Raw genomic sequence first — 5,778 nt, 5'->3', positions numbered from 1 at the left:
GTAAGAGGTTATTTTCTGTATTATACAATCTTGTAAGGACGATTAAACAAAAGCCTAATTCTCACTGACGGTATTCCGGTGTTAGTTGGTTGTCCATTTGAAAAAAAAAATGATTTTGTGAAAAAACTCCTTTTAATAGACTATCTTTCAGTAATGGTCCTGATTCAGTGGATTTCTTAGTAAATTCCCATGAGTTGAATTTGCAAGGAGTTACATTTGTGTCATTTTCAGAATTCCATGCTTATGTAAACCAGAAGAGTTTTTCTTTTTTAAAAAGAATTAATATTAACTAGATATTGTAACTTATTTTAACCTTGATACCAGATACTTGAAAATTAGCCTATAGAATACTAGTTTTTAAAAAGGAATGAAGAATAGATCCCGGAAATTTCAGAGCAACTGGATTAATGTCTCTTCTTGATAAAGTAAAGGCAAAAACTCCCTTGTCAGTTCAGCTTTTGTTGATTGCATGGACATGCTCTGCTCATCAGAAAAGATGTGCTTTTTTCATTCTTCCAGGGTTTTTTTTTTAACTTCTCATTCTAGCCAACATCCCTGGTGTTCCCTGCAGGAAACTGTAGTAAATATTATTAAAAACAATGTAATTTAATAACAATTCTAATCTAACAAGAATCAGTATACCCATCCAAAGATAAATTCCATCACAGTTTCTTTTTATAATGCCATTCTCTGCATGTCTATTGAGACAATAAGCTTTATTGCTTCATGTGTATAGGATTTCAGTCTTATTTTTGAATGCCATGTGAATAGGGGCGATACAGTAGAACATGTTCCGTGGAATTTCATTTTGTTTCATAACCTTTCAGATATTTTCCCCCATAAAATCATACAGTGTAAAGGGCCATTCAGGCCAACATTCAATCCCCTGCTCCTTGCAGGAACTGAAATCAAAACAATAAGAATAAATGATTCCATAGCATTTGACTGAAGATATGCAGTGAGGGAAGGTTACCATTTTTCTGGTTCCAGCATCAAACCGTTCTTAATATTAAAGAACAGTTTCTAATATTCAGTTGGAATCTGATCTTCTGTATCTTCAGTTCATTATATCATATCTTATATTCCATGTGATACTGGATTTAATAATCTGTGTGGATTTAATAATCTGTGTCAGGTATTTGATGAGTGGTATGTGTCATTTTTTGCTCAAGGTTAAATGTATCCATTTCTCTCATTCTCTACTCATAGAATTTAGTTTGATGTCTCATAATCATTCTTGTTGCCCACTGCTGAACTTATTCAAGTTCTCTAAATTCTTTATAAAATGGGGTGCCCAAACTCAACTTAGTACTTGAACTGAAGTCTGACCAAAAGATAGGTCAAATCTTACTTGCCAAGATATGGAAATTTTATTTCTGTAATGCAAAAAATTTTGGAGCCATGTCACATTGCAAATCATATTAAATCTATCATGAATTCCAGTTCCAATAGCTTTTTTAAAAGCTCTGCAGTATTATAAAATTATAGTAAGTATTCCCCGTTCTATATTTCTATACCTGATTTCTGTTTCCTAAGGAAAACACTCTGCAGTTATCTTGTCCAAATTCATTCTGTTGTTTTCCAGCCATTTCCCTAATTCATAAGGCAGTTTTGTTTCTGTCTTTTAGAATTTAAAGAAGCTTAGAATATAGAATGTAAGGGGATACGAGTGTCTTTGGAGATCATCTAGTCTAACTTGCTGACCATTGCAACCCACTACTATACCTTCCCCAACAGATGGCCATGAAGCCTCTTTTTAAACACTTCCAAGAGAAGAAGAGCCCACCACCTTTCAAAACAGTGTGTTCCATTCTTGAACAGCTCTTACTGTTCAGAAATTTTTCATGATGTCCAACTGAAATAATTTAGAGCAATTTTCTATGTGACACACCTTCAGATACTTGAAGACAATTATTCTGTCTCCCCATAGTCATCTCTTTTCCAAGCTAAACATACGCAATACCTCAACCCTTACTCATAGGTTTTTCCTTCCAGGGCTTTTGTTATCTTGGTTGTTTACCTCTAAACATGCTCCACTTTGTCAATGTCCTTCCTAAAATGTGGTGCCCAGAACTAGTTGCAATATTATGGGTTCAGTCTGACCAACTCAGTATAGAGAGGAACTTTTCTTGATCTGGACACTATATTTCTCTTGATGTAATCAAGAATCAACATTTGTTGTTTTTGTATTGTTTTGCCACACACTTTAGGCTTATATTCTGTTCAGCATATAATTCACCAAGATATCCAGTTTCTTTTGCATGTATCACTATCTACTGTGGCCTCTCTCCATCTTATGCTCCTGTCTTTGATTTTTCTGACCAAAATGTAGGTCTTTACATTTGTCCCAGGTGACATTTATCTTGCTGCTATTTGTCTATTGTTCCAGCTTTTCAGTTCCTCCTGAATCTTGACATTGAATGCTGTGTCCCTATTTTTTAATTGTTTACAAATTTCATGATAGTATTTACTAATCTCTCATCTAGTATATTTGTAAATATTTTGAACAATAACGGGCCTAGAACAGAGCCCTGCATGATGTCACTCTATACTTTATTTAAGTTTGATGTAGAGTCATTGACATACATGTTTTTGGGTACTATTGTTTAACCAGTTCTGTATCCCTTTAACTGTAGCATGGCCCAGCCCATAATTTGACATCTTCTCTACCAGAATCTCATGAAAGGCTTTGCCTTGTTGAAGGAAATCAGGTTGGTTTAGCATGATTTATGCAATTCATTATATTCTGGATGCTCACAAACTGACTCATAATCTGTTCGAGAATTTTCCCTATTGCTGACATAAAGCTAACCAGGGTAGTTATCCTGCACCCCTTTTTTTCCCTTTTTGAAGATAGTAACATTTGCCTTTCTCCAATCCTCTGGCACTATGCCAATTCTCTATGATTCCTCCCCGCCCCCCCTTTTTTTTTGTCCCACTGAAGTACATTCAAACATGGTTCCTATTTGGTGAGAAAACTGATCCAAAAGTAGGAATTACTACTGTTACTATCTTGACATGGAGTTCCATCTTAGTCCCACATCCACATCAGTCAGGGTTCCTGGAAAGTTAACCCTGTTTGTTTTTTCCTCAGCAATTTGTTGAACTGACTTGAAATCTTTTAGAGTGTAGTGTTACACAAGAAAGTGAAACAATCTTATTTAGTCTATTCCTCACATTGAGGAATTTATGCTGCTGATTTAGTCTTATATACAAACTTTAGCATATTTTTCTCCATTAGTAACAATGACTATATAATTTTAGGAAAGCTGCTATCCGGTTAGCCATCTATCTGAGATCCAGTTAATGGCCATCTTGATTTTGCTGCTGTGTAGAACTGATCCATGGTCTCTAATATGAAGAAGTATCCTTCAGAGTTCAGATTAGTAAGGAACAGATAGGTGTATTGTTACCCTAGCTACTCCAAATATTAGATGTGAACAATATTATCTGTAGTTTTAGCCCTCCACAGCTGCTAGGTACATTACATCTAACTGTTGAAAGTGGTGCATGATGGTAGCATGAGATCAGCACTTGAATCAGGTGATTGATAGACTTTACCAGGCAGGATGATTTGTCATTTAGAGCCAACATTTTATCCATGCAATTGTTGATTGGCATTGATAATTGTACGTTGGCACTGATAATCACCATTTGATGAACCCATACTTACCCTACTTCATATCTTCCATGGTAGCCTAAGACTGCTTACTGGGGACAGATAAGAGTGGAGGGAGCTGCCTGAGATGTGAACTGTTCACCTGCTACTGGCTGTGCTATAACTTTGCCCTTGCCTCCTGACATTTCTTCTTCTACTGCTGGCAATACAGACTAATGCTGCCTCTTCAAATGCACATGAGCAGAAAAAACTGCAAACTATTAATGTTGTTGTGCAGTTTTTCTGCTCATGTGCTTTCTGCATACTTTCCACCATGTTAATATGATCCCATACCATGCTGTAGCAAAGTACAGAGATAGCCTTGAAAAAAAATATTCAGCAACCATTACAAAATCATCAGCTTAGCCCAGATAGGGGGGAAGGGTGAGGAAGAAATGCAAGATTGGCCTGCCTTGACTCTCTTAGGTGTAAGAGAAAGATGAAAAACTCTGTCAGGCTTTCAAGATTCTGTATCAGGCTATATCAGTAAAATAGAATTCTAGTATTGCTTGCAGTGTGTTTCCTGACCTGGTTGATTTTTTTAAATAGTTTTATTAAAGTTTATATATATATATAAAAACTAATACAGAACTAAAAACCTACAAACAGAAACAAAAACAAGGGAGGAAGGAAGGAAGGAAGGAAGGAAGGAAGGAAGGAAGGAAGGAAGGAAGGAAGGAAGGAAGGAAGGAAGGAAGGAAGGCAGGCAGGCAGGCAGGAAGGAAGGAAGGAAGGAAGGAAGGAAGGAAGGAAGGAAGGAAGGAAGGAAGGAAGGAAGGAAGGAGAAAGATGACTTCCCCCTCCCTCCAAACAAGTATATGTATTAACAGTAACTTAACACCTTCTCTATTATTACTAAAAAAGAAACCCTCTTTATCCCCTTTCTCATCCCTAAACAATATCTGAATTATAAAATATATTCAACTATTAATCTAATCAGCAAAAGGATTAAGAGTGCCAGTAATAATAAATTATATATTTTAAGCTTAAACAAATAGGTCAATTTTGCATTTTAGCTTCTAAGTTTTTTTGAGAAGTTGCACCTAAAGGATCTTTCTCCTTAAGCATACAAGAGACCAATAACAATCACATATGTGTTTTAAACTATACCAAAAAAATCACTTTTACAGGTATAAATCATAATCTTACAGTCCTGGTCAGAAAAAGAAAATTCAGTATTAACAATCCAAATCAAAATATGAACAATTTAACCTTGATCTGATAAATCCACTTTGAATTCCTTTCTCTTATTTTTGAAAAGCTCAATCTTCAGTCTCTTCTCCAAGAGGTAGAAACCACTGGACATGTTCTTCTTCGATGATCATTCTATAGAGACATTCGAACAAAATTTATTTACCCAATGATTAATAGGTATCCAGGCTGCTCTGATACTGACTATCTATAGTCACAGCACAGGTAGCTAGATTCTACGCAGCAGCATTAAAGATTCGTCAGAATCTGATGAATACCTTATTGTAAATAGTTTTATATAATCAACACACTTCAATTTTAGATATTATCATTTTATCATTACTTTTACTATAGTTAACAATAATTGTAGGATATCATAATTTGAGTAATAATACACTACAGTATAGGCCACTTGACTTCATGTAAAAATGATAGTTAGGTGGCCAAATTATAATTATGATATAGATTTGTTATTATACCTAAGAATTTTAATTAGACATGTTTTATGCATTTTTAGTTGTACTGGTCTATGACTGTAATAAAATTGATTGATTGATTGATTGATTGTGTCTCTTCTCCAAATACCCCAGATCACAATCTCTTATCATTCTCTTCTTAAGGATTTTCAGAAAAAGTTTCAGAGTTTTGGTATTTCCCTTCTCTATGTCCAGAATAGGATAATTCTCAAAGTCACTCTTCCAGTCCATTACAGCTTCTTTCTCGATATCATTCTCATAATCAAGCAACTTTCAGTACATCTTCAGATCCACAACATCTTTTTCCATATCTTCCATGTCTCTCTTATAATCTGGCATTTCTTTAAGTCCGTTTTAGAATCCTTAAAAAATTTAAGGAGAATCCTTATTCAAGTCATCCTCTACTGCTATTATGTCCAGTAAGATCTTTTCTTCTTCTACAACCTCTGTTAG

At 35.1% G+C, this 5,778-nt stretch overlaps 1 protein-coding gene across 1 annotated transcript in view; it reads left to right on the top strand.

Moving 5' to 3' along the window:
• The window catches only part of DZANK1 (double zinc ribbon and ankyrin repeat domains 1), a 54,343-nt gene that overhangs the window by 266 nt on the left and 48,299 nt on the right, over positions 1-5,778 (top strand). The window lies entirely within an intron of this gene.

The sequence above is a fragment of the Python bivittatus genome, unplaced genomic scaffold, assembly GCF_059951505.1.
Source record: "Python bivittatus isolate LINGU-HERP-01145 unplaced genomic scaffold, Pbiv_v1 ctg000960_np1212, whole genome shotgun sequence".
In the NCBI taxonomy this organism is placed as follows: Eukaryota; Metazoa; Chordata; class Lepidosauria; order Squamata; family Pythonidae; genus Python; species Python bivittatus.
The sequence above is the reverse complement of the archived record's forward strand: the minus strand, read 5'-3'. Positions and strand labels throughout refer to the sequence as shown.